Source organism: Sminthopsis crassicaudata, chromosome 2, assembly GCF_048593235.1.
Source record: "Sminthopsis crassicaudata isolate SCR6 chromosome 2, ASM4859323v1, whole genome shotgun sequence".
In the NCBI taxonomy this organism is placed as follows: Eukaryota; Metazoa; Chordata; class Mammalia; order Dasyuromorphia; family Dasyuridae; genus Sminthopsis; species Sminthopsis crassicaudata.
The window spans coordinates 319870273-319878180 of NC_133618.1; positions in this window are offsets into that span (position 1 = coordinate 319870273).

Sequence of the window (7908 nt, forward strand, 5' to 3'; positions counted from 1 at the left end):
AAACAAAACTTAAGGGAAACAAAAAATAAAAAAAGAAACAAGAATGAGAAAACAAATTCAATAAGGTTAAACTGTTATATTTCTATATGGCAAGATAATATTTACAATTCTTGAAATTTTTATTATTTTAAGAGTAATTAGAAGGAATATATGTAGACGAGGATGTGGCTATAAGGTGACTTTGGTGGGATGATAGAAAAAAACAAAAATAAAGGGAGAAGAAAAAAAATTGCACTGGAGGAAGAAGAATGGAGAGTTTGAATGGGATAAATTATCCAACATGAAAGAGGCATGAAAGAACTATTTTAATTAAGGGGAAGAAATGATAAGAGGTTGACAGGATAAGCTTAAACCTAACTCTCATTAAAGTTGGCTCAACAATTTGGAACTATGCTCAAAAAGTTATCCAACTGTGCATAGCCTTTGACCCAGCTGTGTTACTAATGGGCTTATATCCCAAAAAGATCTTAAAAAGGGAAAGGGACCTATATATACAAGAATGTTTTTGGCAGCCCTCTTTGTAAGTGGATGCCCATCAATTGGAGAATGGCTATATAAATTGTGGTATATGAATATTATGGAATATTATTGTTCTATAAGAAATGACCAACAGGATGATTTCAGAAAGGCCTGGAGAGACTTATATGAACTGATGCTGAGTGAAATGAGCAGGACCAGGAAATCATTGTATACTTCAACAACAATACTGTATGATGATCAATTCTGAGGCCATCTTCAACAATGAGATGAACCAAATCAGTTCCAATTGAGCAGTAATGAACTGAACCAGCTACACCCAGTGAAAGAATTCTGGGAGATGACTATGAACCACTACATAGAATTCCCAGTCCCTCTGTTTTTGTCCACCTGCATTTTTTATTTCCTTCACAGGCTAATTGTACACTATTTCAAAATCCAATTCTTTTTGTACAGCAAAAAAACTGTTTGGACATGTGTATATATATATATATATATTGTATTTAATTTATACTTTAACATATTTAACATGTATTGGTCAACTTGCCATCTGGGGGGGGCAGGAGGGAAGGAGGGGAAAAATTGGAACAAAAGGTTTGGCAATTGTCAATGTTGTAAAATTACCCATGCATATATCTGGTAAATAAAAACTATTTTTAAAAATTCCAAAAAATAAATAAATAAATAAAGTTGGCTCAAAGAGGGAATAACATGCACACTGGCTGGATATAAAATTTTATTTTACCCTATAAGCAAGTAAAAGAGATACAAGTAATAAAAGGGATAATCTAGCTCTGATTAAAAGGGAAGGCATATTGGGGAAGGTGGTAATCAGAAGTAACACTTGTGAAAAAAGAAAGGATAGGAAGCATTAAAAGAAAAGGCATAAGGGCAGCCAGATGGCATAGTGCATAGAGCCCTGGAGTCAGGAAGACCTGGTCATTTCAAATCCAGCCTCAGATGCTTAATACTTCCTAGCTAGCTGTGTGACCCTGGGCAAGTCATGTAACCACAATTGCCTCATAAAAGATTAAAAAATGATTTTTTAAAAAGAGAAAGGGAAGAATGAATAAGTAAAAAGTGGCATGGAAGGAAATACATAGTTAAAACTTTCAATGTGAATGGGATGAATTCATCCATAAAAAAGAAGTAGATAGCAGAATGTGTTTTTTAAAAGTACAATAACTTGTTTACAAGAAATACATTTGAAGCAGGGAGATACACATAGTGTAAAAATAAGGATCTGGAGCAGAGTCTATATGTTTCAACTGAGGCAAAGAAAGCAGGGCTAGCAATTATGATCTCAGACAAAGCAAAAGCAAAGATAGATCCAATTAAAAGAGATAAAGAAGGAAAGTCATACCTTACTGAAAAGTATCATAAACAATGAAGTAATATGATCACTAAACATATATGCACCAAATGGTATAGCATTTAAATTTTTGAAGAAGTTGAGTTAATTAGGGGAGGAAGTATAAAACTATGGGAAGAAAATGTGGGTAACCTCAACTTTCCTCTCTCTGAACTAGATAAATCTTTTTTCCTTCAATAGTATTTTATTTTTTCAATTACATGTAAAGATAATTTTCAATATTCATTTTTGTAAGATCTTAAATTCCAAATTTTTTTCTTCCTCTCTACCTTAAGAAAGTAAGCAATCTGATATATGTTATACATGTACAATCATTTTTAATATATTTCCATATTAGTTATTTTGTGAAAGAAAAATCAGAGAGGAAAAGGAGAAAAGCCATGAGGAAAAAGAGCAAACAAAAAAATGGTAAAATAGTTTGTTTCAATCTTCATTCAGTCTCCATAGTTCTCCTTCTGGATGTGAAAGGCATTTTCTATCCCAAGTCTATTGGAATTGCCTTGCAGTCATTGCTGAGAAGAACTGTCTATGATGATCATCACATAATCTTGTTTCTGTGTACAATGTTTTTTTCTCCTGGTTCCACTCACTTTACTCAGCAACAGTTCATGTAAATCTTTCTAGGATTTTCTGAAATCAACCTGCTCATCATTTCTTATAGAACAATAATATTCCATTACATTCATATACTGTAACTTATTAAATCATTCCCCAATTGATGAGCATCCACTCAATTTCCAATTCCTTGCCACCACAAAAAGAGCTGCTATACACATTTTTGCACATGTGGGTCCTTTTCCCTCTTTTATGATCTCTTTAAGATCAATGACATTGCTGGATCAAAGGGAGTGCATAGTTTATTAGCTTTTTAGGCATAAGAAACACATACATCTAACAAAAAAATAATAAAGAAATTAAGGAGGTGCATAAAATTCTGGAAAGGTTACATATGATAGATCTCTGGAGAAAATTGAATGGGAATAGAAAGGAATGTACTTTATCTCATACGTGGCACCTACCCAAAAAATTTGACCATGTATTAGAACATTAAAAACCACAACCAAATGCAGAAAAGCAGAAATAGCAAACACATACTTTTCAAATCATAATTCAATAAAAATGATGTTCAATAATGGACAATGGAAAGAAAGATGAAAAATTAATTGGAAATCAAATAATTGAATTCTAAAAACCAAGTGAGTAAAAGAACAAATCATAAAAACAGCTGATAATTTCATTAAAGAAAATGACAACAATGAGACAACATAGCAAAATTATGGAATGGAGCTAAAATGGTACTTAGGAGGAAAAAAAAATATATATGTATATATTTTTTCCTCCTAAGTTTGTTGATATAAGAAGTTTTATATATATATATATAAACTTCTTATATCAACAAAATAGAGAAAAAACAGATCAATTAATTGTACTTTACACATTTCTAATTAAAAGACCAGAGCTGAATAAAAACATTCAGTAATAAATATCCAATTGGATATCTTAAAAATCAAAGGAGAGATTAATAAAATGGAAAGTAATAAAATTACTAAGTTGTTTTTTGTTTTGGTTTGGTTTTTTGCTGAGGCAATTTGGGTTAAGTGACTTGCCCAAGGTCACACAGCTAGGAAGTTTTAAGTGTCTGAGGTCAGATTTGAACTCACATCCTCCCAACTTCAGGGTTGGTGCTCTATTCACTGCACCACCTAGCTGCCCAGTAAGTAAGTTAATAAATTAAGTTAGAGGCTGGTTTATGGAGAAAAATCAATAAAATAGAAAAACCATTGGTTCATTTGATTTTTAAAAGGAAAAAAGAAAACAAAGTTACTAGTATCAAGAAATGAAAGAGTTGAAGTCACCACTAATGGAAGAGGAAATTAAGATAACTGTTGTAAGCTATTTTCCAAATTGTATGCCAATAAAATTGACAATTTCATTGAAAATATTAACAAAAAAGAGAAATAAAATACTCAAATGACTCAGTCTTAGAAAAAAGAAATTGAATAACCCATCAGTGAACTTCCTAATAAATAAATAAATAAAAATTCCCAGGACCAAATGGATTCACAAGCAAATTTTACCAAGCATTTAAAGAAAAATTAATCCCAATAATATATAAATTATTTGAAAAAAATTAGTTGGAATCCTACCAAATTCCTTTTGTGACACAAATATGATGCTGATAACTAGGCCAGGAAGAGCCAAAACAGAAAAAGAAAATTATTGATCAATTTCCCTACTGAATATTGATACAAAAAATTTAGAGAGAATACTAGCAAAGAGATTACAGCAATATATTACAAGGATCATACACTGGGATTCATCCATAATTCAGGACTGGTTTGATATTAGGAAAACTGCATAATCAGTTACAAAAACTAACATCAGTAACAAAACCAATAGAAATCATATGATTATCTCAATAGATTCAGAAAAGGCCTTTGACAAAATATAGCACCCATTCCTATTAAAAATGCTAGAAATCATAGAAATAAATGGAGCTTTTTTTAAAATGATAAGTATTATTTATCTAAAACCATTTTTGTAAGCATTATCTGTAATGGAGATAAAGTAGCAGCCTTTCCAGTACAATCCAAGATGAAGCACGGATGCCTATAAATGGAGCTTTTTTTAAAATGATAAGTATTATTTATCTAAAACCATTTTTGTAAGCATTATCTGTAATGGAGATAAAGTAGCAGCCTTTCCAGTACAATCCAAGATGAAGCACGGATGCCTATTTTCACTTTCCTTATTTAATATTATGCTAGAAACTTAGCTATAGCAATAAAAGAAGAAAAAGAAATTAAATCAAAACAGGCAATGAAAAAGCAAAATTATCACTCTTTACAGATGATATGTTGTACTTAGAAAATTCTAGAGAATCAACTAAAAAACTACTTGAAATTATTAGCAATTTTAGCAAAGTTGCAGAATACAAAATAAATCCACATGTATCACCAGCATTTCTATATATTAACCAATGAAATCCAACAAGAAGACATATAAATAGAAATCCCATTTAAAATAACTAGTCAATATAAATACTAGGAGTTTACTTGTCAAGACAAACCCAGAAATTGTATGACCACTACTATAAAATACTTTTCATACAAATAAAGTCAAAGGTAAACAATTGAGAGGCTATGGGGAGGCTGAACCAGTATAATAAAAATGACAGTTCTACTTAAATTAATCTATTTATTCAGTGCTATACCAATCAAACTAGGGGAAAAACTATTTTATAGAACTAAAAACAAATAACAAAATTCTCTGGAAAAACAAAAGCTCAAAAATATCAAGAGAATAAACAAAAAAAGATGCAAAAGAAGGTAATCTTGCCCTATTTTATGAATATGATCATAAAGAAGTAATCATCAAAATAATTTGGTACTCATTAAGAAATAGAATGGTGTATCAATGCAATAGGTTAGATACAAATTACATTATAGTAAATGATCATAGTAACCTAATAAAAAATTTCTTAAAGTGTGCACATAATTGAATGTGAGGGTTGTGAAATTATGATTTATTAATATCAATAAATGTTTGATTTGTAGATGTTTTTATATACTGGGGAAAAGTTTAAGAAGCCCTAATGATCAATCCAAAGACCCAGCTTTTGGGACAAAACTTCTTATTTGATAAAAATTGCTGGGAAAATTGAAAAGACAGTATGGCAGAAACTAGATACAGACCAACATCTCACATTGTACACCAAGATAAGGTCAAAATGGGTTTTTATACCTAAAAGTTAATATCATCAGCAAATTAAGAGAGCATCTAATAATTTATCAGATTTATGAATAAGGGAAGAATTTAATACTTAAGAAGATATAAAGCTCTTTATATATAATTTTCTGATAGTAGATAAACAAACTGTGGTATATGATTTTAATGGACTACTATTGTGATATAAGAAATGGCAAACAGAATGATTTCAGAAAAACCTAGAAAGACTTACATAGACTGATACAGAGTAACATGAACAGAATGAAGAGAATGTTGTACACAATATCAGCAATATTATTCAGTGAAGAACTGTGAATGAGGGAGAGGATTTTGGGATGATGGAGTAAGTTAGTAAATTTCAAGTTCTCCAAATATCCCCCACATAGAACAAATTTGCACTTCAGGAAAAATCAAGAAGTCTTGGGGCAGAACAGGTACAACCTGAGAGGGTCTGAAGAAATACCCTAGGTTAGGGTTAATCTGTATTAAGTACAAGCATCTCCATGTTAGCTCCACAGAAATATCAAGTGAGGAATTCTGGGGTTATGAGTGTGGCCAGAACCTTAACAAGAACCACAGAAACTTTCACTTCCCAGACTGCATGTAGAGTCAGTTGGGGAAGACTGAGTGAACTTCAGCTGATTAGGAATGTCAGGTCCAGATGTGCTGTAGAAACAAAGCCCTGGACAAGAAGGAACCAGCACCCAGATAAGTGCAGACAGTGGAGCAAAGTCACTGCTGGCTGCAGGCACTTGATGAAAAGTGGAGTTCTTGGTTTGGGGTTCTAGGTTAGAGGGAAAAGCTAAAGTGAAGCTTGAAGCACCATCCCCCACTCCCCTATTAGAGGTGCTTACACTAATAATTCTTATTTTCAAAAAAATAAACTGGCAAAAAAGAAAGAAACCCACCATAGAAACTTACTATGGGAACAGGGAAGACTGGGGTTCATCTTTATAAAAAGACATTGAATTTTAAAAAATCTTCTACACCAAAGAATGATGTGAAATGGCTCCCTGTTAAGAATGTATAGAAGAATTCAAAAAATAATTTAAAAATCAAATGAAAGACACAGAAAAAACTAAAAAATAAAAACCAAGAAAAATAAAAAGATTATGGAAGAAAAAGTTAACCAACTAGAATCGGAGATACAGAGTCTCAAAGATGAAAATAACTCTTTGAAAATTAGAATCTGGCAAGAGGAAGTTAGTGAAGCTATGAGAGACCAAGAAATAACAAAACAGATTATAAAGAATGAAAAAATAGAAGAGAATGTGAAATATCTCATTGGATAGACTACTGATCTAGAAAACAGTTTGAATATAGATAAATTAAGAAGTATTAGATTACCTGAAAGCCATTTTCAAAAAAAGAGCTTAGATATCATCTTTCAAGAAACTATCAACAAAAAGAGTCCTGACGTGTTAGAATGAGAAACTAAAATAGATATTGAAAGAATCCACTGATCACCTCCTGAAAGAGATCCCAAAATGAAAAATCCCCAAAATGTTATAGCCAAATTGCAGAGCTCCCAGATCAAGGAGAAAATATTTCCAGTAACCAGAAATAAACAGTTCAAAGATCAAGATGTCACAGTCAGGATAACACAAGATTTAGCAGTTTCTACATTAAAGGATCAGAAGGGCAAAGGAGCTAAAATTAGAACCAAGAATCACCTACCCAACAAAACTGAGTTTAATTCTTCAGGGGAAAATGGATATTTAAAAAAGTAGAAGACTTTCAAACATTCCTGATGAAAAGACCAGAACTAAATAATATACATACATATACAAGACTCAAGAAAAGCATAAAAAGGTAAATAGGAAAGAGAAATCATAAAGGATTCAATAAGGTTAAACTGTTTATATTCCTACATAGTAAGATGATATTTGTAACTCCTCAGAATTTTCTCATTATTAAGGCATGTTGTGGTATGATTGTTGTCCTTCATTTTCAAAAAGGTCCAAAATAATATCACTACGTTAGTCAAATTAGTGTGAATGACTATGGCTGATTAGACCAATATGAGCTCAGAATGCTCGGAATGAGTGTTCCTATGAACATTTGGGTTGGATTCTCTAACTTTGTGCATCTTGTGTTTCTTCTGCACTAAGGCGATTCTGCTTTGCTTATACAGCACAGCTCCTTCTCTGATGAGGGCACACCATGCTGCTGGGTTTGTCTTGTGCTAGTGTCTTCCATGTCATACAATCTCTCATAAATCTCTCATAAATTCTCAAGAGAGAACTTGAGAGTGTCCTTGTATCATTTTTTCAGGCCATCTTGTGAGTGCTTGCCTTGTGTGAGTTCTCCATAACACAGTATTTTTGGCA